At 41.9% G+C, this 25,846-nt stretch overlaps 2 protein-coding genes across 5 annotated transcripts in view; one reads left to right on the top strand and one right to left on the bottom strand.

The window, feature by feature from the left end:
- LOC126457899 (protein brunelleschi) overlaps positions 1 to 22,202 on the bottom strand; it is a 245,512-nt gene extending 223,310 nt beyond the window's left edge. The window contains exons 1-2 of one of the 3 annotated variants that reach the window (XM_050094573.1): positions 21,942 to 22,202; positions 16,545 to 16,659 (exon numbers count right to left, since the gene is read on the bottom strand). The gene's annotated coding sequence lies outside the window, so the exon portion shown is untranslated. Of the gene's footprint in view, positions 1 to 16,544; positions 16,660 to 21,937 lie in introns of all 3 variants that reach the window. The other 2 variants (XM_050094572.1, XM_050094571.1) reach the window with 2 other exon arrangements.
- A 54-nt stretch (positions 22,203 to 22,256) lies between these two features.
- Positions 22,257 to 25,846, top strand: part of LOC126457900 (LIM and senescent cell antigen-like-containing domain protein 1) — a 75,522-nt gene continuing 71,932 nt past the window's right edge. Inside the window, exon 1 of one of the 2 annotated variants that reach the window (XM_050094574.1) lies at positions 22,257 to 22,356. The gene's annotated coding sequence lies outside the window, so the exon portion shown is untranslated. Of the gene's footprint in view, positions 22,357 to 22,434; positions 22,624 to 25,846 lie in introns of those variants that run through there. The other variant, XM_050094575.1, reaches the window with a different exon arrangement.

Raw genomic sequence — 25,846 nt, 5'->3', positions numbered from 1 at the left:
AGAATATTTCTTAACATCCATTTTCCTTGTGGCAGACGAAGCACCATTTGTCTCTACCTCCACTGCGAACTTCATATTGTCATGGATGTTGTTGATGTGGTCCACGAACTCTCCCAGCTTTTCATGTCCATGAGACCAGACAGCGAATGTGTCATAGATGTCATGGTAAAAGCAGCTAGGCTTTGCAGGATCTTAGTCCAGGGCAATTTCCTCCAAGTGCTCCATGAACAGGTTGGTTACAACTGGAGCTAACAGACTCTCCATTGAGGTGCCATCCATCTTGCGAAAATATTTTCCTTCGCATATTGGAAGATTATGGCAGGCATGCAATGAAAACATTACCTTATATTGTGCTGGAGCAAGCATCAGTGACTTCACAGAAGGCAGCATGACTATACATGATGTCTCAAAGCTTTTGAGCCAAAGAAACAGGCGATAGCAGACCCACAACCAATTATATTGATACAGGGAACCACTGATAAGAAATATATATTTAGTGTTTTATGGGTATACACAGTGTGCACCACATAACAATCAATGGAGCACACTCACCAATTACAAAGTGATGACTGTCAGTCTCAGTGCATGCATGGCAATGGGGCGTGAATGTCTGCCGCAGTCTGTCAAAGATCCCTGATGTATTTTGTACCAGGAACAGGTATCTTGGACCCTAGCAAGCAGGTCTTCAACCATTTCTATGAGGGTTTTATACAGCAACATCTCAACGTAACACCAGAGCAAAGACGTCCAGAGGCAATAGATCTTGTGATCGCACTGGCCATGGGACAGGATCTCACCTTCTATTCCAACGATGAGGGTATGTGTTGTCCAGGTGATGCAGACATTAACATCAAAGTGGGGTGGTGCACAATCATATCGAAACCACATCCTTTCACGGACAAGGGGTACAGTCTCCAAGAACTGTGGCAGCACATCTCACAAGAACATCAGGTAACATGGACCTGTCAAATGTGGAGGCAGCAAATAATGTCCTGTTATGTGATCTTGGACAATGCCCGCCCATTCATTGACAGAGAATCATTGCTAGTGGTCACCGATGTGGCTGGTATGGGTATAGTCCTCACTCCAGACATGGCTCTTGAAAACACCATTACAAATGAGTGAGTCCTCATCCGTGAATAATACAAACTGTATGAAGTTAAGCACTACAGCATCATGGTGGATAATCCATAGACAGAAGTGAATACTATGCTCAGAATCCATTGATCCGAGTGTTTGCACATGTTCACTACAATAGGGGTGTAATATTGGTTCCACCAGTATGCTCCACATTGTATCCTTCGAAGTGCAAGTTGATTGGTGCTTACTGTTGGGTGGTCAGCAAGACAATCCAACACCATCTCCTCAAAGTCTGGTGTTGAGACATGTCTTTGGTAGGAACCTTGGCCAGCTCTCTGTTTCATGTACAACCCCATCTCTCCTAAGTTGGTATCCATGGAGATAATATTCTTCCAGTTAGGATGATGCCTGTTGGGAAAGCATTCTCTGTACATCCATGCTTATTTATGGTTGGCTGGTTGATTAAAGGAGGGGGGGAAGGGACCAAACTGCAAGGTCATCGGTGCCTTGTTCCCGGTAAAATAAGTACACTATGGAAAGGAGAAAAGAAAGGAGACGTACAGCACAACAACGGGAGAAATGAAGAACTGGAAGAATGACAACCAACACTACTACGGACAAAACATGAAAACCACAGACAGAAGCAAGAAACAGATAGAAGGGGTAAAAACAAAAGAGCAGATGACCGCGGCTGGCCGACCACGAGAATAAAAAGGAAAAGCCAGCCACTCTGTGACACATTAAAAGAGCCACCCTAAACGCTTTAGAGTGCAGAACACAAAAGGACAAAGGACATGCGCTAAAACTTATATAGAATGACAAAACCCACCACCACGTATAAAACGTGAAACTAAATTAGCCGATGAGGTGTTGTCAGCTAAAATTAATGGCAATGAGTCTGTTAACTGAAGGGTCCGTCACAGGGCAGCCAAAGGAGGACAGCTCACAAAGAAATGGGCCACTGACACTGAGGTGGGTCATCACAGTCAGGAGGTAGCTGTGGGTCACCCAAGCATGGAAAATGTGGAGCCAGCAGAGAACCACAAAGTCCCTGCGAGAGGCCCACACGGAGGACTGCCACACATTCATAGTCTCCTTAATGGCACAGAGTTTGTTGTGTGTGCTGGGGTTATGCCACTTCATCTCCCAAAGCTGCAAAACCTTGTGGTGTAGTACTGAACGCAGGTCAGTTGCAGAGAAGTCGATCTCCACAAGCGGTTTCCACGTAGCCTCTTTGGCCAGCCTGTCGGCAAGTTCATTGCCTGGGATTCCGACATGACCTGGGGTCGAGACAAACATCACTGAATGACTGGACCGTTCGAGGACATAGTGGACTCCTGGACGATCGCTCCAAAGGAAGAGGTCAGTGGCTTCTAGGGTGCTCATGGAGTCAGCACACAGAAGAAACAACTCCCCAGGGCATGAATGGATGTGCTCAAGAGCACAAGATATAGCCTCTTGCAAGGCCGTGAAAACACTGCAGCCATTGGGCAAAGAATGCTGTTCATTATGTCCTCCATGGACATACGTGAAGCCAACATGAGCATCAGCCATTGAGCCGTCGGTGTAAACGACTTGTGGCCTTGGTACATGTCAAGAATCAAGAGGAAGCGGCAGTGGAGAGCGGCTGGATTAACCGAGTCCTTAGGGCCACATGAAAGATCCTGGCGAAGCCGCGGACCAGGTGTACACCACAGAGGAGTACGTGAATGGATCCCAAGTATAGGTGGTAAAGGGAAGGACTCCAGTTCAGAAACAAGGGATCCGACATGAGCTGCAATTGGAAGCCCAGACCTGGGCCACCGTTGCGGGAGACAAACTGCCATGGGTGGGAAAAGGAGATGATGATTCGGATGCACAGGAGCAACTACAAACGTGTGCAACGTAACTGGTGAGCAGTTGTGCAAGCATAAGTTGCAATGGAGGGACTCCAGCCTCTACAACGATGCTGGCCACTGGACTCATCCTAAAACCTAGTGTTGCTAGGTGAACGCCACAGTGGTGCATTATGTTGAGTAAATGAAATGCTGAGGGCACCGCCGAACCATAAACCACACTCCCATAGACGAGGCGGGATTGAACAAGGGCTCTGTAGAGCTGCAGCAGCATAGAGCAATCTGCACCCCAGTTGGTGTTACTCAGGCAGCGGAGGGCATTAATGTGCCACTAGCACTTCTGCTTAGCTAATGAAGGTGAGGAAGCCAAATCAAACGGGTGTCAAAAACCAGTCTTAACAATCGATATGTCTCCACTACAGTGAGTGGATCATCATTAAGGTAATGTTCAGGTTCTAAATGAATGGTATGATGTCAACAGAAGTGCATAACACACGACTTTGCGGCCGAAAACTGGAAACCGTGGGCTACAGCCCATGACTGCACCTTGTGGATGGCTTCCTGCAGGCGCTGCTCAGCAACACCAGTACTGGTGGAGCAATAGGAAATGCAGAAGTCGTCTGCATATAGAGAAGGTGAGACAGACGGCCCTACAGCTGATCCTAGACCATTAATGGCCACTAAAAATATGAGACACACACAATACAGAGCCTTGTGGGACCCCATTCTCCTGGATATGTGGGGGAAAAAATGGGAGGCACCAACTTGGACACAGAAAGTATGAAGCAACAGGAAATTTTGGATAAGAATCGAGAGTGGACTTCGCAGACCCCACTCATATAATGCAGCAAGGATATGATGTTACCAGGTGGTGTCGTATGCTTTTCGTAAATAAAAAGACGGCAACCATGTTTTGGCATCTGGAAAAGGATATTCGGATGGCAGACTCGAGGGACACAAGATTATCAGTGGTAGAGCAGCCCTTGCAAAAGACGCCCTGACAGGGAGCCAGGAGGCCACGTGACTCCAGGACCCGACCCAACCCAACCACCAACACACCATACATTCCAGCAGCTTATGAAGAATGTTGTGGAGGCTGATGGGCCGATAGCTATCCACACAAATCGGGTTTTTAGCGGGTTTGAGCCACAGAATGAAGGTGCTCTCCCACCACTGTGATGGAAAGGCGCCATCGCGCCAGATCCAGATGATGATGACAAGAAGAAGTCGCTTGTAGTCAGATGAGAGATGTTTAATCATCTGACTGTGGATCCGATCTGGCCCAGGAGCTGTGTTGGGGCAACATGCAAGAACACTGAGGAGCTCCCACTTTGTAAATGGGGCGTTATAGGATACACTGTGGCTTGTAGTAAACGAGAGGACCTTCCCTTCCAGCCGCTGTTTGACAGTGCAAATGGCTGGGGTAATTCTCCAATGCAGGGGCTCGAGCACAGTGTTTGGCAAAGTGCTCGGCAATCGCGTTTGCATGAGTAGATAATACAACATTTATGTTAACACCGGGAACACCTGTTGGGGTCTGGTACCAGAAAACACGTTTGATCTTTGCCCAGACTTCGGAAGGTGACATATGACACCCTGTGGTCGAGACATATCTCTCCCAACACTCCTGTTTCCATTGTTTGATAAGTTGGCGAACCCGGACACGGAGCCGTTTAAAGGCTATAGGGTGCTCAGGGAAATGATGCTGCTTAAGCAGCTGTAGAGCTCACCAATGCTCCTTAATTGCTTCAGCAACTTTTGGTGACCACCACGGGAGCGCCTTTCGGTGGGGGGCACCCTAAAAAACGAGGGATTGCATTCTCTGCCACAGAAACGATTGTTGTAGCCACCTGCTCAACTACCACATCGATGTTATTATGTGGGGGAGATACAGTGGTGACAGCAGAGGTAAAAGTTTCCCAGTCCACCTTGTTTAAAGCCCATCTGGGCAGGCGTCCCTGGGCCTGATCCTGGGGCAATGACAGGAAGATGGGGAAGTGGTCACTACCACACAGATCATCATGTGCTTTCCAGTGGATAGATGGGCAAAGCCCTGGATTGTAAATTGGTAAATCAGTGGACGAGTAGGTACCACGAGCCACACTGACATGTGTAGCGGCCCCAGTATTTGAGAGGCAGAGGTCGAACTGAGACAGTAAAGTTTCAACATCTCTGCCGAGGCAGAGTAAGCACGGTGCAGCCCCACAAGGGTTTATGGGCATTAAAATCTCCCAAAAGTAGGAAAGGTTTAGGGAGTTGACCAATCAGGGCAGTTAATACATTCAGAGATACGGCATCATCTGGAGGAAGATATACATCGCAGACAGTTATTTCCTGTGTTGTCCTTATGACAGCCACAGCTTTAAAAGGGGTTTGAAGGGGCACAGTTTCACTACAGACTGAGTTTAGGACATAAACGCAAACTCCACCTGACACTTGATTATAGTCACTACGGTTCCTGTAATACCCCTTATAGGGGTGGAGGGCAGGGGTCCACATTGCCGGGAACCAGGTTTCCTGGAGGTCAATGCAGAAAGCAGGTGTAAAGCGTAACAGTTGATGTAGCTTAGCCAGGCAGTGGAAAAAACCACCGCAATTCCACTGGAGGGTGACGTCATCGTGAGACTGGGAAGGGATAGAACATTCAATGACGCAGTTTACGCCTCAGGGTCACCTGCTGCCACCGACTTTTTCCTCAGCAGTATATACCCACTGTGTCTGAGGGTCCGGCAAGATCTAGGTCCTCAGCGGATGCCAGAATCTCCACCCCACCCTCAAACGCAGAGCTTGTAGGTATTGGTAGTGTGGGTGCCACCACAATTCCCTTGGTCTTGGGCACCTTATTTTTGGATTTCTCTCACTGCTCCTTGGGTTTCCCTGGCTGAGAGGACTTCACTGATTCAGTCTATGGGACTGAGGATGAGCGTGAAGCCCTACGACCAGCTGCTTTTGGGCTCTTCAGCCACTGGCGGGTGTCATCTTTCCCACTAGCAGAAACTTGGGAAGGGAGTGACCCAGGGACGCCTTTCTAGCAAGAGGAGTTGAAGACTTACACTTCTCCAGCTGAGAAGTGGGGACTGGTGTCCCGTCCCCGATGGTTGTCAAGGCAGTGCTCCCGAGGTAGGTGGTGTGGGAGCAACAGGGAGGGAAGTGCCCCCCCCCCCCCACCATCAAGCAGGCAGGTGTAGTCTTCTGGTTCTGAGAGGCAACAGGAATGTGAAGAACTGATTGGGGCAACAACTGTTCTCGTAGCGGTGGTGTAAGAGGAGGTCATAGCCACAGGGTGTAGGTGCTCAAATTTCCTCTTAGCCTCAGTGTAGGTCAGTCGGTCCAGCAATTTCTATTCCATGATTTTCCTCTCTTTCGGTAAAATCCTGCAGTCTGGTTAGCAAGGTGAATTATGCTCTCTGCAGTTGACACAGATGGGAGGCAGGATAAATGGAGTATTGGGATGCGATGGACGTCCACAATCTGGACATGTGACGCTGGAATTAAAGCGGGAAGACATATGGCCGAACTTAAAGCACCGCATCAAGGGAGGGATATATGGCTCGATGTCACAACAGCAGACCATCACCTTGAACTTCCCAAGCAATGTGTCACCCTCGAAGGCCAAGATGAAGGCACCGGTGGCAACCTGATTATCCCTCAGACCCCAATGGATGCGCCGGACGAAGTGAACACCTCGCCGCTCTAAATTGGTGTGCAGCTCGTCGTCAGACTGCAAAAGAAGGTCCCTGTGGAATATAATGCCCTGGACCATATTTAAGCTCCTGTGGGGTGTGATGGTAACAGAAACATCCCCCAACTTGTCACAAGCGAGTAATGCCCGTGACTGGGCAGAGGATGCTTTTTTTTATCAAGACTGATCCGGAGCACATTTTGGACAAACCCTCCACCTCCCCAAACTTGTCCTCTAAATGTTCAACAAAAAACTGAGGCTTCATAGTCATGAAAGATTCCCCATCAGCTCTTATACATACGAGGTACCAGGGCAAATAAGCTTCACTGCCAGCCTTAGCCTGGTGTTCCTCCCATGGTGGGGCCAGGGAGGGGAACAACTTGGCATCATATTTCTTAGCACTGAAGTCAGACTTTGCCCGCATACAGACTGCTGGCGGCAGACTATGAGCAAGAGATGATGTACTACGCTTCATGGCATGTCATCCGCCCTGATGCCACCCACTCCGACCACGGGCCCTCCCGGGTGCCACCCGGCCTCAGCAAGGGCCTCCTGGCAGGATGGCCATTTCTGGGAGTCCCGACGCCCCAGGGAGATGGGCACCTACTCCATGTCATACATCAAGAGTTAACGGCACAGGCATCAGCAGAGCGATCCCTGTGTTGGCAGGGGGCTACAACCAACAGAGTACATGGTGGCCCCACCACAACCGACTGGCTACCGTGCTGGATATGAGATGCAAAGAGCATCAGGGGCCTGTTTACCAACTCTCGTGACAAGTAAGGTTCCATCTCTGACTGTGTGTCATGCTCTGTACACAGTACCTTAACAAATCTCACCATGGACGCTGTCTGATGCATGGACAGCTGACAGCATGAACAGTGCTCTGCAAGCAGCGCAGGTTAATGCCCCAGTGTGAAGCATACAGTAGTCACGTCACATGTGCTATGTGCTAAGTTGTGTATATGTCTGACTGGTGGTCAGGGGTGTATGCTGCTTATCACCTGCTGCCCATTCCAGCATACAACAGACACCTGGAATCTTTGTGAGAATGTGCCAAAAGTGCATGTGCCATTGCAATACATGCACTGAGACTGGCAGTCACTGCTTTGAACAATAACTATGAGCTAGGTTGCTATTACAAGGTGTGTGCTGTGTATCTCCATAACACAATACTATCAGTTTTGGATCCACTATCAGCTGTCTCAAGTTGACCTCAAGGGTTTGAAATACCTTATATAAGGATGGTTGTACCATCCAAAAGGCAGTCACCACTTGACAACAGTCAAGGAGTACTCATGGATTTTAAACCAGTTGGTGTGACTGGGAGCTCAAGAAAATTTTATCTGTACATATCAATGCAAAACCTTCCATTCATATATCATTTACCTCTATGGGGTGGAACTGTGGTGCAGCATCAAATACCTGGGGAAGCTGCAGGTTACAAAGGCTAATTTATTAATCTCACTAGCCTTCCTATTGTGCTGCCCTGGAGAGAAGATGAGTCTACATTTTGGTTTTTAGAGCTGCCATTTTAACACTGATGTGGCCAAGAGATTATTTAGTCCTGCCAGCTTCGCCCTGCTGTGAGACAGGACACATCACACCACACAGCAGCTGGATACAAACATGCACAAGCTAATGGCTGTCAATATGAGTCTGATGGAGTCACTCTCAGCTTTGGATTGAAAATGGATTGATGCAGCCATAGTAGCACAACAAATGTCATCACAGAGGATAATTATGGAGAGGCAACATCAAGGAGGTCGAAAATAATAAATTTTACTTACCATCAATATACAGTATAGTAGAAATAACACAAGATTACATTAATTGGAAGAATATATAATTACATTTGGGGGCACACAATATGTGAAATTTAGTACATGGAGCTGCCACATCTGGCTTCAACAATGTCTCTTCCCCAGCTGGGTATCAAATCAAACACAACTTTGATGACAGATACAGGTATGACATTACACACTTCAACTCTACGTCAGACTCATCAGTCTGTGACAAAGCAAGCTGAAATCTTTTTACCTCCTCTCTTGTTTTGCCCTCTGCCTCATTAAAGTCATTTTATTTTTATCTTTTACCTAATTAGCATTAACACACATACGCATAATCTGCATTTCCATAAAAGAGAAAGGTTGGCCCTGAGTCTTAAAGAATATAGTGACAGATCTAATTTAGGGCTTAGTGTTGTGTATGTAATTGATTTTCTAATTTATTTTGACTATTTCTAGTTAATATCTTTTGTTGTAAATTAAATCAGTAATTGTTTCATGACTTAGATTCTATTGTTGACTTATAAACAGATATAAATTCTGTACTAATTATAAACGTCTGAAAGAAACACTACTAGGATTCTTAAAGTATTCATTTGGCTCTATTTGAAAACATATCAGCAAAGCCCACCCTTAAATAATTCCAAAATAATTACCAGGTTTATCACAAGTATTGTTTGTATAACTACATCTGTTAATTTCATCATTTAAGCAAATAATTTGGCCAAACCCTTGTTCTAGAAGAAACTGTTAAAACGAAGGAATTTTTCTATACATTCAGTTAATTCAATGAATTATGTTTTAATTGTAATTTCTGTAAATTAAACGTCGAACAATGTATAGTTTTGTATCTGTTATTGTGAGGATATATAAAGGCCTGATTTTTGGTCCTGAATCAGTCAGTCCACAGATGATTTTCAGATGAGAAACCTGTACTGGTTAGATCAACAACAATGCATTAACTTATCCGTGAAATAAGTGTTACACAAATAGGCTGTGTTTTAAAACAATGACAGTGTTGGTTCAATAGTGTCACATGTACTGTATTATTCTGCAAGAACTGTGTGGTTAGGTTTTTAATGCTCATAGATGTTCAACAGTAAACTATTGTAGCTGTGTGCTGATGTTTGCCTGCAAACTATTAATGGGCTTGTTGCTCAGTAACCCACGACCTGACGTTTACAACAGATGAAAGATCTGGAGAATGCCCTAGCCAGGGCAACAGTCGAACACAGTCCATATCAAGGTGTTTCAATCTCGTTTTATTTCGTTAGAAAGTAATGTCACAGATACCTTGAAGGTAAGGCATAGCAACTGGCCTTAACACATCAGAATGTCCATAAGGACTATGTGAACCTGAGATGATTAGTGTTGAGTACCCAATTGCATATCATGCTGTCTGGCAATGTTTGTCCTCGTCACAATCTTCCCACATGGAAACCACCTTCATGTTGCTCAAATTTACTCAGGCCTCATGCGATAACATGATGTAATGCCACCCCTGTGTCCAGTGTTCTTATTAGTCTCACAACTACTGGCTAGCGTCACATCCTTGCCAAGTCAAGTGAAGCTGCAATAAGGGTCGCCATACTGACCATCATCATCAGTGTTCTGCCAAAAGGCAGATTTTCACATGGTAGTTCTCCAGGCTGTCCGGTCTTCTTTTATCCTCTTCAGATCTGAGTAATTTCCTCTTCCCTTTATGTCGTCTATCATCTTGTATCTCCTTCTTCCTCTCAGTCTTCTCCCACACACCAATCCTTCCAAAGCACCTGCTAGCAAGCACTCCCTTCTCAGTGAATGTCCCAACCAGTTCTTTTTCCTTCCTCTAACAACCTTCAGCAGACATCACCCCTCACCAACCCTTTCCAATACTCTTTCATCACTAACTCTTTCCATCCAGCTTATTCTCTCTATTCTCCTCCACATCCACATCTCAAATGCTTCTAACCTTTTTTCATCCTCTTGTCTCAGCATCTATGTTTCTGCCCTATATAGGCCACACTCCAGACAAAACATTTGCCAAGACTTTTCCTTAGACCCTTATCTAATTTGCCACACAAGAGTCTCCTCTTTCTGTTGAATGCCTCCTTTGCTATGGCAATTAGAGTTTTCACCTCCTGGTGACATCTCAAGTCTACAGTTATTGTGCTTCCACGATATTTAAATGCACTTACTTGGCTAATGGTAGATTGTCCTATTTTAATGTTGGGCAGTCTGTGTCTTGTACTGGTGACCATACTCTTTGTTTTTGCTTTATTTATTTGCATCCCATATTCCACATAAGCTTCATTCAGATCTTTCAGCATGTTATTCACTGTCCGGTCACTTTCTGCCACTAATACCATGTCATCAGCAAATCTCTTCCACCAATACATATTCCTCTTTTCCCATCTAAGCCTTTCGCAATAATCTCTTCAAGGTATGCGTGAAACAACAATGGGGAAAGGCAACAAACTTGTCTAACACCTCGTCCAATGCTGCTTCCTTCTGACATTTCATTTCCAATACTTATCCTTACTTTCTGGTGTAAATACAGTTTCTGTATCAGTAATCTCTTTTTCCAGTCCACTCCTTTCCTCTTCAAAATATCCACCAGCTTGTTCCACTGAACTCTGTCAAAAGCCTTTTCTAAATCAATAAAAACAGCAAAGATTCCTCTACCTTTTTCCATATATCCTTCCCCTATTGTTCTTAACAGGCCAATAGCATCTCTTGCTTCTTTTCCCCTTCTAAATCTGAACTGCTCCTCTGCAATTCCTCTATCCAGCTTGCCATATAGCCTTCTATTCAACACTTTCAGTAACACTTTAGCTGCATGAGACATTGACTGGTGGTCCTACGCTCTTCACATTTTTTAGTGTTTATCTTTTTCTCAATTGCTATCATAATTGTTGCATGGGAGTCCTAAGGCCATTTCTCTTTGTCATATATCTCATTATAGAGGTAGGCTATTTCTTTTCTTGCCTTGTTTCCCAGACTCTTCAACAGTTCTGCTGGCAAATCATAAATTCCACATACCTTCCCATCCTTCATCTCCTTCAGCACCTTTTCTACTTATGATTCCAAGATAGTGAATCCCTTTCCATCTTCCTGCACATCTCTTCAACCTTAACTTCACTTTGTATTTCATCCTCTTTATACAGACATTCAATATATTTTTGCCATCAGTTCAAAACCTCCTGTGGTTTCTCTGCTAGAGTACCATCTGCTCTTGCTATTTCCACATTATTCCTCTTTCTTTTACATTCAGAAACTATCTCACTTGCCAGTCTATATATCATTTCATACTTCCCCTCTACCTCCATTTTGTCGCATTTCTGTTTCATTCATTTTTCCCTTGCTTCAGTTTTTCTTCTTAATTCATTATTCAGTTCCCTACGCCTCCTTTTGCCTTTTTCAGTTTCTATGTTTTTCCACTTTCTCCGCTTTTCAACATGTTTTCTGTTATCCATTCTTTCCTGGTACTTTGGGATATTCTAATTCCTATTACTTCTTTGGCAGAGTCCATGAGTCCTTCCCTCATTTTCATCAATCTGTCATTAACACTTTCATCAACACTACCTCTTTCCCATTTTTCCATAAATCTGTTTTACAAATCTGATGCCTTTCCTACCTTTTTGAGTCTTTCTATGTTTAGTTTTTCTTTCGCTTCACCTCTCCAGACTTTTTTTCAACTTCACTGGTATTTCTCCCACTAATAGGTTGTGGTCTGAATTTATATCCACTCCTGAATGAGCTTTGGCATTCTTCAAACAGTTCCTACACCTTTTTTGTATCAGGATGTAGTCCAACTGATATCTTTCCCTATTCAAATTTGATATCCATGTGTAATATCTCTTTTTGTGGTGTTCAAATAATGTGTTACCCACTGCATTTCTTATTCCTAATCCAAATTTTCCTACTGTATCTTCATCTCTTCCTTCACCCACCACTGCATTCCAGTCCCCCATGATGATAACACTGGACTCGCATTCGGGAGGACGACGGTTCAATCCTGCGTCCGGCCATCCTGATTTAGGTTTTCCGTGATTTCCCTAAATCGCTCCACGCAAATGCCGGGATGGTTCCTTTCAAAGGGCACGGCCGACTTCCTTCCCCGTCCTTCCCTAATCCGATGAGACCGATGACCTCGCCGTCTGGTCTCCTTCCCCGAAACAACCAACCAACCAACCATGATGATAATGCAGGCATTTCTATTTTCTTTCTCGATGAGTTCTTGTATTTTCTCATAATATTCTTCCACTTCCTCATCTCTATGCTGGCTGGTTGCCATATATGCCCGCGTTAACACCATATCTTTTGAACTAACCTTCAGTCATATCATCATCATTCTTCCATCTATATATTGTACCTTCATTACCTTATTTTTCAGTTTTTGCCCTATCAATAATCTTACTCCGTTTTCACCACTCTTGATTTCCCCATTTTCTATCTCCCCATTCTCTCCCTATCTCATTTCACACAAACCAAGGGCACCTAATCTGTTCCTTTTCATCTCCTGTTTTGCATTCTCTAGCTTTCCTGCTTACAGCAGTGTCCTCACATTCCATGTTCCAATCCTTATCTTTCCTCCCTTCATTGTCCCTTTCTTCAAATATATCTACTCTCAATGTGTTCCCCTCCCGGAGATCTGAATGAGGGGAAGTTTTAACTCCAGAATCTTCCAATGGAGAGACATACCATGTACTGCTTGGGAATGTAATGTGGTAGTTTCCCATTACTTTCCACATAGGCAGTAGGGTGCCCAGCATAAAATCAGCTGCTCGCTATGAGTCAGACACTGTCTGTAGCTGCCCATCTGGGGTACAGTCACTACTTGTACTCTTTTTGTACCCAAAGAGAAGAGGTGCCTCTTCCGCCAGCTTCACTGTTCCAAAAGACTCTTTCTCCACTATCACTGCCATTGAGATCTAATACATATAACAGGAAATGACAGGAAAAGGACATGGTGAGGACAGGTTTGGGATAGGAAAGGGGGAGTGATAGGCCGTTGTGGGACACACTTTGTCTGGCTCCTCCCCTTTGGCCTGTCGAGCTTGGGTGACCCTTCTGGTAGCTAAGCTACTACCGGCATAGCCCTCCGGATCCAGAACACACAAATCTCCTCGCCCACACAAACATTGCTACGTTAAGGTGGTTTCCCCTGAGGAGGGCCATACTGATAGTCCATTGAATTTCAGATGTTGTTTCACTGCCTAAATTTATACTCATCTTGATGGCAACAAGCGCATTTTCCTAATGCATCCTAAGCGGCACTTACGTGGTGTCACTGAGATCCTGCACAGTGCCGAGTATGGTCCTCATGATCCACCAGTTCCATATTTTCTTGAAGGTCATGTAATCCTGCCCAATGTGAGCAGCAATATCATAAATATGCATACATATGTTTCTTCTTGGCGTATAACACAATCTCATCAGGAACAAACAACATTCAAATAAAATTTCTGAATGCGAAATGGCTGTGTAATCTTTTGTTATCTACAGGATGTAGATGATGTTACTCAAACCTACTTTATGGAGATATGCTAAAATACTAATTATTTACATATCAAGTATGTTGCACACTTTATGCCAATTTAACATTTGTTGTATGCAACCTCCACGGTATTGCAATGTTAATTGCCAGCAGTGTAACAAGGAAGAATAAATGAACTAAAATGAATCTGCAGTAGCATTTCATCTCTGCTAGAGAAAAATTGTGTAAACACCACTAATACATGTGAAATTCTTAGTAATGAAAATGAGTAAAAAATAAAGCAATTTCAACTTCTCCATCATTTTTCCCTAAGTCTAATCAATTTATGGAGTGTAGCCATGTACAGAACTGAAACATGGATGATAAATGGTTTGGACAAGATGAGAATAGAAGCTTTCAAAATGTGGTGCTACAGAAGAATGCTAAAGATTAGGTGGGTAGATCACATAACTAATGAGGAGGTATTGAATAGAATTGGGGAGAAGAGAAGTTTGTGGCACAACTTGACTAGAAGAACGGATCGGTTGGTAGGACATGTGCTGAGGAATCAAGGGATCACCAATTTAGTACTGGAGGGCAGCGTGGAGGGTAAAAATCGTAGAGGGAGACCAAGAGATGAATACACTAAGCAGATTCAGAAGGATGTAGGTTGCAGTAGGTACTGGGAGATGAAGATGCTTGCACAGGATAGATTAGCATGGAGAGCTGCATAAAACTAGTCTCTGGACTGAAGACCACAACAACAATCAATTTATACAGTAGCTTCAAAGATGTTCGTTAATGATCAAAATAAATTTTACATTTGTCATATTCAGTTTGTGTTGGTGGTGATAAGACTCTAGTGGCATGAGTTTTGACTGATGATGATCTTTAAATATTCAGCACAAGACAAGGCAGATCACTTGTGTAACTCAGCAGCTGCTAGCAGCCCAAATCCATGGCATAAAGCAAATGTAACAGAATTAGGATATAATGTTTAAGTGTGCAGTGCAGTCAAAGAGTTAAAAAAATTAATAGTGAATACATGACTGTTGAAAATGGAGTACCTAAGGAAATCCCTTTCTTTAAACTGTCAGTCTTTAATAAAACAGAGGTCATCATGTGAATAAAATACCTTACAAAGGCCTCAATATAATAAAATTAAGAAGAATATGATGCTACTCAGCATGTTCAGGGGTCACTGAGTCGCAGACAAGCGTAGTGAAAAAGGATACTGAATATATTCGGCCATCAGGTTAAGGTCTTCATCAGATGTAGAAAACACATACACTTTCACACAAGCACAACTAATACACAGATGGCCACTGTTGTCTCTCGGCATTCAGGTCTGACTGTGACTTTCATAAGCTACATGTTCAGTATTTGCCAATTAATGAGCAGCTCTAACCTTAGTGTAAAACACTGATTTAGATCACATGCATTTCTAAAAGGCAATCCTTTGATGATTAAACAATAGTTTGGCACACAGGTGTCTGTAGAGATGAATACACCTTACATACTTAGGCCATAAGGAGTCCCCCAAGAGCATCAAGTGGTTTCTCACCAATCACGGCACTGAGGATGGGAGTAGTTTCAGTCTTTAAACCATTGTTGCTTGCAATAGTAATTTATCCTTTGTCTATGTATGAAGAAGACCCCTGATTGCTTGCTGACTGTACATTTAGTTTTACATGGTAGGGCAATTGTAGTGGACTCTGTAGAAAACCATATTGTACTTGATCTACTGGGCCACACAGACCAGTAGAAAAGTAAAGCACTATTGCTGCACTAGAAAAGGTGTGAAATTTCAAGGCCAAAAATAAGTCTTGACCAGCAATAGGGATCTTTTCATACTCATTGAAGGGCAACACTTTGCCACATGCGGTCATAGAGCTACGCATTCATAAGTCCAGTTGGCATGGACACACAATAATGTGACAAACTGAAGAGATAAGAAGTGCCTTGATTCAGTACTACCCTGCATATGTCAATTCTACCAGACAGTTTAAGGGTAGTATTGAAAGATTTCCCACATTCATCTAACCATATACTCACCCTGGATTACATTTCAGAAACAATCAAAAAAATGTTGCTGTCAAAACACATTTCGTACATCTTTAGTTATGACAATCACCATTAAAAAATAAAAAGCAAGAAAGTAATGAAATGAAGCCATTAATGTGAGTAGATGTGAAGTTTTGTGAGCAGAGTGTCATAGGTATTATTAAAGCAGACCAAGCGTATTTATAGTCCATTCTTTTTTCTCCATTTTGAGGAGATTAATGAGGAATTTTTTGTTGGTTATTTTTGTTACCGGTATATCCAACAAGATTTTCTCAATCATTCAGATTTTTTTATACTTCAAATTTTTAATTTTCAGTGTCAAGCTAGCATTTTTTAGAAGATTAATATTTTTTGTGAATATTTTCAAGTCATGAAATATAACTAACTGAATACCTCGTATTTAATCAGATGAGGATATAATTTCAGATCACTGAATCAGAAATGTGGCATTCATATTCAGGTTATTAATATATAAAGCTGTTCTTTGCAGACACAACCATAATATGCTTATTCATGTATCAAAGTAATGTACATTGAAAGTAGAAAATTAACATTTATTGATCATTTGAGATAGAATTCACCTTTGTCTGCTTCCAAACTAATTTAGTTCATGGAGCACAAAACCTTATCAAACTCACCAAATCAGTTATATCAAAGTGGCAATTTACAGTCTTGCTCCTTCTTGGATAAACTTCAGAGACTACTCCAGGTGGTATTACGTAGCACGAAAATGGTTTCCCTCCACAAGTTAGCCTGTCATACAGATAAAATTAATAAGAACAAAAAGGAATTTGTTCATGGAGAGCATACTGTGACTAGGTGTTGAGTCTAGAGCTGCAGATGGTGCTGAATCCAGTTTGCAAGTGTAGAAAGAGCAATTATATGCTTAATGGTGTGCTTCCAACTGTTCTGCCAAGTAGTTTCCATTTTATGCATCTAGAAGCATTAATTGATTGAGCTGAGAAAACTTGAGAGATAAAACTACATGTTTTGCTACTAGTGGAGCAAATACTTCCAACTGCCTACAATAAGAGCTATCCTGTTGCACTGGAACTTCAGTGTTAGTGAAAAATAATCACTAGATACATGTCCACCATTATCAGTACTATATCTCTCGTGCCATTCTATATAATTCCATTTTATTTTACAACAGTTCCTTACTTAGAGTATCCAACTTCTTCCCAATATTCTCCTCATGGTCACATACACAACTATATCTTAGTGGAGCTGTTTAGGGTGCTCAGAAACTTGTGCAGCAATATCTTCTTAACATTTATGCAAAATTTTGACCTGATCAACTGGAAGGGTTGGGAGTGTCTTCAAAAGTAAAAATTAGAAACAACTCATAGATACTGCCAATTCCCAAAATACAGAGCAGTACTTGTTAATGTACACCAAAGTCTACATACGTACTCAGCAAGCCATCATACGGAGCATGGGGGGAAGCACATACCACTACCACTAACTTCCTTTCCTAATCCACTTGGAAATAGAGTAAAGGGAAAAACGACTGCCTAACTGCCTCTGTACAAGCCCTGATTTCTCTTATCTTATGTTCATGGTCCTTATGCAAAATGCATTATGGTGGCAGTCGAATGGTCGACTGAAGCATCCGATCCCACCCATCGGCTTTGACCCATGGTCATGTAAGGCTGTTGTGTGTGATGTCATGACGGCGCGGAGTTTGGTTTGTGAGTGTGGCATGTTTATAGGTGTCATTTTGTTGCGGTTCGTGGTGCCCTCTGGTGGTATGTTTAGGGGTTTCGTGTTGTGTGGTGTATTGGGTTCAGTTTGGCGTTACTGATTCTAGTGGCTGGTTCTGGTTGTGGCTGTGTTTGGAGCGGAATTGATTTCAAGGAGTTAACGATTTAGTGTTTTTGCGCGAAAGTTATTGTAGTGCTGTTCACTGTAAGTCATGTGTTAATTTGAGTAAATTAATTTGTTGTTGCTCTTGTTAGCTATGGATATAACCGATAAAATAAATAGTGTGCGACTCCATGCTATGATGGGCGTGACTCAGTTGGAGCTGATCAAATTTCTACAGCTTTTTGGTCGTTTGCAGAGGTGGTTGAGTGAGGTGTCTGTCGGAATGAAATGACATTGGAAACGGTTCTGGCGTCTCGGACCAAGAACGGTGCCATTGGGCTAACATACGGCACTCCATACATCGTGCTTCCTGGTTCGAGAAGTCTAGGTTGGGCATGCAAGAGATTGTGTTGTTGACGTATTACTTTTGTTGTAGATCCTCTCAAAGTTTTTGCGTGCATGAGACTGGCGTGAGTCAGAGGAGTGTGCTTGACTGGTTTATGTTTTGCTGTGAAGTATGTTCTGAGTTTATTGAGAACATGGGTAAGTTGGGTGGGCCTGGGGTTGTGGTGGAGGTGGACGAGTCGCAGTAAGTATGGGAGGGGTAAGTCTGTAGTTGGTCTCTGGGCGTGGGGGGCTGTTGTACTGGGGGGTGGGTGTTTGGAATGTGATTTTAGGGTTGTGGAGGGGCGGTCTAAGGTGGAATTAGTGGGGTTAATTGAGGAGTTTATAGAACAAGGTTCCACTATAGTTTCCTATGTTTTTTCTTCTTATAGGTGGTTGGGTGAGAGGGGGTACAATCATTTAGTTGTTAACCATGGTGTAGAGTTTAAAAATTATGAGACGGGGGCTTGTACGAATACTATAGAGGGGATGTGGGGGGGCTGTTAAATCAGTTCTTGGGAGGGTGACAAGGCGCTCTTCTAAGCTTCAGTTTCATTTAGATGAGTACTGATGGCGGAAGAGCGTCCCTGAGCGCTATTGTCTTCTTCGGGTGTTTTTTAAGGACTATTAGTAAGATGTACAGGCCGAAGGTGGTTAGTTAGGGTGGTTTGGGTGGGCGGGTGGGTGGGTTGCTGCAGTTCGGGGGAAGGGGCGGGGGGGTTAGTTGTTTTGTTGGTACTGTTTGTGAAGAGAGTGGGGGGGGGGGGGGGGGGGGGGGAGGGAGAAGAGTGTTGGTTTGTGATTTAGTTGTGCAGGATCTATTTTGTTGCAGTTTTTGTCGAGTTGTAGTGTGTGATCGAGATTTTTTATTTTGCGTTTGGTTTTTGTTTACGAGTATTTTATTTTGGGGCGAAGGAGGGGGGGGGGGGTGTTGGTTAGGGGCTAAGTTTTTATTTTTCTTGTTCTTAGCGTATTTGTTGTGTGCTGGGGTCAAGGGAAGTGTTCCATTACAATGTGTGGTTGTGGCTGTGGGTGTACCAGTAATGGGAGTTGCTTTTGAGCTATATAGGTCAAGGGAAGTGTTCGATTCCAATCTGTGGTTGTGGCTGTGGGTATTCCAGTATCGGGAGTTGCTGTTCAGCTATATCGGTCAAGGGCAATGTTTGATTACAATTTGTGGGATCGGGAGATGCTGTTGAGCTATATAGGTTAAGGGAAGTGTCCGATTCCAGAGGATATTGTGTTTAGTTCAATTTGGGGAGTTTTGTGTTGTTGGTTTTTCGTCGTTTTGTGTGGTTTGATATGGTGGTGTGTGTCTAAATTTGTTTATATTTACTTTGTCCCCACCACAAAACCCCCAATTTGCCACGCTTGTTACATTAGTGTCATTAGGTTTTTTGTGGAATGTGTGTGTGTGTGTGTGTGTGTGTGTGTGTGTGTGTGTGTGTGTGTGTGTGTGTGTGTGTGTGTGTGTGTGTGTGTGTTGGTTTTTCGATGGATTTTCGTGTTTGTTGTCATTTTTATGTAATGAAGTCATAGGCACCATATTGGAGTCATGGTGTACGGTCGTTTAAGCCATATTTGTGACGTGATGGGTCAAAGCAGATGTGTGGAATCGGATGCTTCTGTATTTCCGATTGCTCTACAGACAGCTTCAGTTGCTGGTTCTCTAAATTTCTTCAACAGCACTCCTTGAAAATAATGTTGTTTTACCTCCAGATATTCCCATTAGAGTTCGAGAAGCATCCCAGTAATACTTGTGTGTTGATCAGAGCTATTGGTAACAAACCCAGCAGCTCCTCATCTCTGTATTGATGGCTGGAGACAACGATGTTGTTACAGGTTGTCTGCAAATTTTTCACATTCATAACCTTATGTTCACAAAATAGTAATACTTTTTTCAAAAGCACAATAAACAGATACAGATCCAGGCAAACTACTACAAAGAATGGAAAAAAAAATCTTGTAATGAAAAGCTACAAACGTTGGTCTAGTGTTCTCTCACAGGTAGTAAATATGGTCTATTGTACGTGTGTATTTCATGAGAGAAGAACCACGGCATTCAAATGAGTGCCAGAAGCTTGGGATGTAATAGAGGATAGTACGAACCTCTCAATTTGGGCAAGTTACAGTACATCACAACAATAACTGTTCTCACCAAACACTGAATGCCATTCTTCAATTGTATCCATACAACATTCTTCAACAACAAAGAGGAATCATTTCTGAAAAAAATCGACCAACCCTAATGGGCTGTTCCTAAGAGCCAGCAAAACCCAGATAGTCATACTGGTTGTCCTTTTTACTGTGCTTGCACATAGATGACTGTCACCTGCATCCAATAAAAACTGAACTCTATAATTTGAGTGATTACCAAAACCACAAAAGTTCCAAATATCTGAAATGTTTCGTATAAGCAAACACTCTGCGACAGAGTGAAAATTTCATTCTGTTCCACCTAACTGTATGAGGAATGTCTCACTGCAAAATATTACAACAAGCTGTTCCTTTCGCCAACACAAAAACTACAAGATAAACTTCATGCCTATAAACACATAGATGACTTGCTGATTGCTCTTTGAATAATCAAGCATTCACACGAGACTGATTACTAAAAATCAGAACAGCAATATGGCCTAAACATCTTAAAACAAACACAGAACACTTTGTTGTTGTGCAGTGAAAGTTAACCAGAATGAAACCACTGGACCAACCATGAGCAAATTAAAAGTTAAAGCTGTCAACCTCAAAGCTGGTTCAAACTTCACGATGCTTTGCTTGGCATGGTCATATCAGAGGAAAGCTCTTACCTTCCTATAATTTTGAACTGCTTCACTAAGGCACTTTTAGGGAGACTTGCAACCTTTTTTTAATTGGCATCTAGCAAATAAACATTTTAGGCATCAAAATGACCAACTTAACTTGCATCACATACTACGTAACATCTTAGCATTTTTTTTTCCCGTAGATATGCAGCTCCCTGCCAGACATGAAGCATGTAGTAACTGACAGAAAAATCTCCCAGGACTGAAAAGATTTGCAACGCAAACTTCGATTATCTGAGCCTGTGAACAACACTAAGAAAAGCAAACAAACACCACACCACATGTAATAAAGATCAACTAGGCCTAATATTTATCTAAATCTTTAACGCAACTTTACATTCGAATAGGCCTATGTATTTGTAAGTTAAAGAGGGGATCCGGGATGAAGGTAACATGCTGCCGGTGGGTAGCAGAGTATTGGGTAGCTGTATGTACCGTATACAGAATCCGAAAAAGTTGTAGATTTGAATTTGTTACGCGTACCATCCTTACACATTGAGCTGCTAATGAATATCCAGAGTCTCAAAACTAAGTCGTCGTTGCCTGCCTGTTAAACTCATGTTGTCAGTCAGGTAATGATGTCATTTGTGTTTCGGACGCAATACTTGTGTAAGTCTCAAAACATCGGACACGGATAACAACATGCCGTAACTAGCGGCAGGAAGTATCCCTTTACACCTACAACACTCTTGTACGAATTGATAAAATAAACCTGTGACAAGCACTATGTCGAAGTATGACATCCTATAGAATAAAACATGATTACTACGAGTAGAACACGTATCTTTCACTCATTTTTAATGTTTTTAAAGAACGATGTCTTAGGTCATTCCATAAACATGTGAGCGTAAACAGATTCAGCGAGAAAATAAACAATCAATGGGAGCAACTCTTCACTCCATTTGATACACACAGTAACATTAACGGTGACGAACAGCTGGTCACATTCTTACATGGGATACTGTTGTTTTAGATTTTCTTGAGAAAATAAATAAATAAATACACGGTACACTTACATACCAATACTTCAAATAGCAGTACAGCAGCTGCTCATTATTTAATTTCCCGCTTGTGATTCAAAGTAGTGAGGAAACTGAAAGCCAAAAATTGACGACTATGTCGCTAATCATCGGAAGGAAAATTTTTCTCATTGACTAAGTGTATGAACAATACGAATTGTATTCCGCTGTTGCGCTCCTCATATCACTCTCATCCTGACGATGTCTGTCACAGCTGTTATTTACCCTACAAGAGCACACCCTCCGCGGGTCTCAAAGATCTTCTACCTCAGTCATAACAACGATCTCAAAGATTACCGAAACCTGCAAAGATTTTAGCGTTTAGCATTCACGTATCCAAATATGGGAACGGTTGAGGATAGGTGGGCTGCGATTGTGACTAGAGAGGCGTGGCAGTGAGTTGTTGTCAAACTAAGGTAAAGCTATTTGTGTTAGAAGTGCAAAGAGCTATGACAGTCTAAATTCTCTAGCATACCTGGAAGTTGTTCACTGATTTTGGTAGACATGAAGGGTTTTATATAGCGCATTCTTGAATCAGAGTGTTATCTTCATAATTGTGCCCCAATGTCGGTTATTAGAACGTTTACGCATCTGCTCTTGTACAGCTATCGAACGAACAGACTAAGACACTTATAAATTGCAGTTCGAGGCTGTTACAGTTCAACATATAAGTACAAATAGGTGTACGTATTGTATTGTACTGTTGTATACATAGAACAAATTTTGCTACTTTTTTTTGTGGGACCTCTTTTTGACACATTAAAGAGTAGAGGTTGAACAGTGTTTCTCCAGTTTCTGTAACTAGTAAAATTTATCACGTAGATTGCTTGCAAGAAGTCGTTTACTGTGCCCCAACTAATGACTAGACGGTTACCTTGATAATTGTTTGTTTAGTGATTGTAAGTTTTGTAGAAACCAATACGTGACAATTTAGCCACAGCATCGACAGCAGTAGGCCTGCTGCATTCTACAGATTCAGTCCAAGTAACAGTAATGAGGAATCAAGTACATCTTCATACTTCGCTTTAATACGTACGTAGAATGTTTTCGGCTTAGACCAAAATTATGGTCTGTTCGAGAAGCAAGATATACTAAGTAACTGATGAGCCCAAATGTGAGATGGGCAAAAAGTATGAGTGAGTCATGAACCAGACTAGTCCATGCAACTAGTCATAAATTTTTCACGTGCGTGATATACTTTGACAATCAATATATTTTAAACAAGCTGAGTTTTCGTGTCTGGCCGTTATATATATATATATACCTCCAGTGCTGGGTGTGATTAGAGTCATCACTGGCAAACTATCTATCTGGTACCAGTTATCCACATACACAAAATGTGTGCTTGATTCCCAGATTTACATTTGTTTGTAAAAAAAAAATATTGCAGCTGTGAAATCTTTCAGGGGAAAGATATAATAAAAATTATATGATATTTACCCATACTTTAGAGTAAAATTGTATTGAAATTGGCGAAGTGCTTAACTATACCCATCTGCAGTGAGAGGGGGGAGAGCATTGAAAAAGTGCATTACATGTATTTTGAACAAAGTATCAGTCCTCTGTCAAGTAACCAATTTTTGTATTTCTCATTGCTGTAGAAGTGGCTGGATCTAACAATTTTCCAGCTGTTTCTACTGCTTTGCTTTAGAAGGCAATGCATTAAATTTATTTTTCTTATGCTCAGGAAAAGTGCAATACTTGTTACCTAAATGTCATAGCTGTACATTTATTTGCCATAAATAGGTTGTCAGTTGTTGTCCATATCTTGTGCTCTCTTAGTTACTTCAATGTTTCATAGATCAAAATATATGCATGTTCTAGTTATCTACAGTTTTGAAGTTGACTACTTATTTCTGTTCAAGAATTCCACTATATTTCAGAAGGCTTTGTTAAACAAACAACCTGACTTTACATTTGAAAATGCTTCTGCTATATGTCAGATCTTGTATTGCAATGGACAGATTTTCAGAGGTTTTTGGACATGTATTTCATTACTTTCTGTGACAGAGTTAAATTTGCTGGAAGAAAATACAGATCATTTTTTTTCTTCTTCATCTGCATGTACAGCTACGCTCTGCAAGCCCCTGTGAGGTCCATGGCAGATGGTACATCCATTGTCTTTAGGGTTTCTTCACATTCCATTCACATATGGAGTGTGGGAATGCCTCTATATGTGCAGTAATTACTCAAACCTTATCTTTACAATTCACAAGTGAGCAATATATAGGGGATTGTAGAAAATTCCTAGAGTTATCATTTAAAGCCAGTTCTTGAAACTTTGTTAGTAGACTTTCTCAGGATAGTTTACGTCTATCTTCAAGAGTCTTCCACTTCAGTTCCTTGGTATCTCTGTGACACACTACCATGGTTTAAACAAGATTGTGATATATTTATGACTATCTCTGTTACTTCCAAACTGTGATGGATTGTTGGTATCAAATTTCAACAGTGACTAAATGTACTTTCACACAGTGGTTAACATTCACATTTGCTGTAACAGGTGCCTGCAAGATGCACATCTGCGAATGCCTCATTTAAATCTGCTTTCGGTTCTTTCCTTTCTGCAACATACACTTTTTTCCATAAGTAAGAAGGCGCCCAGATTATTATCCTGTGAGATATCAGTGAATGAAAATATATTAACATTTCAGTTGTCACATTAACTGTTTTCACCGATATAATATATATAGTTTCTCCACGTAAAATTTTTATCAGTATGCGCATGCAAGAACTTGGAATTTTCTACTCTGGTTATTTCTTTTTAATGTACAACATTATTTTGGTGTGGACTATTGCTCACAGTAAAAAATTGTATGAACTGTTTCTGTTTCTAAATGTAAATGCATTTTGCTTGGATTTGAAGTTCATTTTAAAGGACTTCCAGAAAAATTACCCGTAACTCATCTATATACACATGCAGTGGATAAATCAGGGCATTTCATACCATCCATCAGCTTTGACCAATGACGCCGTACCACGCTCCAAAATGCAACTCTCACATGATTTCAGAATGGCGACCAGTGTTAATAATGTTCTCATGGTGCCCAGATATAATCACAAAGTACAGAATGTGTAAATCTCCCTAATAAATATTGAAACTAATGGCACAACCGTGGGGTTTTTCAAAACCTACAACAATATGAGAATCGAAAACTTGAGTTGTGATGTATGTTTCAACTTGAAAGACCGATACCAGTAAACAAATCCTAAAAGAATCGCAAAATGAAACTAGAGATGAATTGTGGGAAAAAAAAGGCATTGACAGTAAAAGTACTGCAAAACCAAAACTCGCTTGTATAACTTACATTGAAAACCCAACGTCATCAAAGTAAGCAAAATAAACTCCATGAAAGCCACCACTCACAGTCTGAGATAATTACCAGCAACTAACAGCACAACTGAAAAAGAAAATTGATAAATAATCACACTAAACACCAATTCCAGTGTACAAGAAACACACAATTGTGCCCACACACACACACACACACACACACACACACACACACACACACACACCATACAAACATACATACTGACCAAAGATAGCACACTCACAAATCTAGTGTTAGCAAAAACAATAAGTCATTCACACGTCTCTCAAACAAGCAGCTGAGACTTCCCAAACGAGGAATTTCTCCAGATAGAATGACAGATATTATGCCATATACACAGGCCCCTGGTCTGAGATGCAGCAACTTTGGTCAGTCTCATCCTTCTCCACAAACATAAGACTATACATACTCAGCAATTGAACCAAATAACTGTAGGAATTAAATTGTGTTCAATGTGTCATCCACCATTATGACATGCACAGATGTGCCTGTAAACTTCTTTGCAACATCCATGACTAACAAAAAACAAATCAAAAAATTAAATCTCCAAATGCAAATAACACACCACAAT

The sequence above is a fragment of the Schistocerca serialis genome, chromosome 2 (assembly GCF_023864345.2).
Source record: "Schistocerca serialis cubense isolate TAMUIC-IGC-003099 chromosome 2, iqSchSeri2.2, whole genome shotgun sequence".
Taxonomy (NCBI): domain Eukaryota; kingdom Metazoa; phylum Arthropoda; class Insecta; order Orthoptera; family Acrididae; genus Schistocerca; species Schistocerca serialis.
The sequence above is the reverse complement of the archived record's forward strand: the minus strand, read 5'-3'. Positions and strand labels throughout refer to the sequence as shown.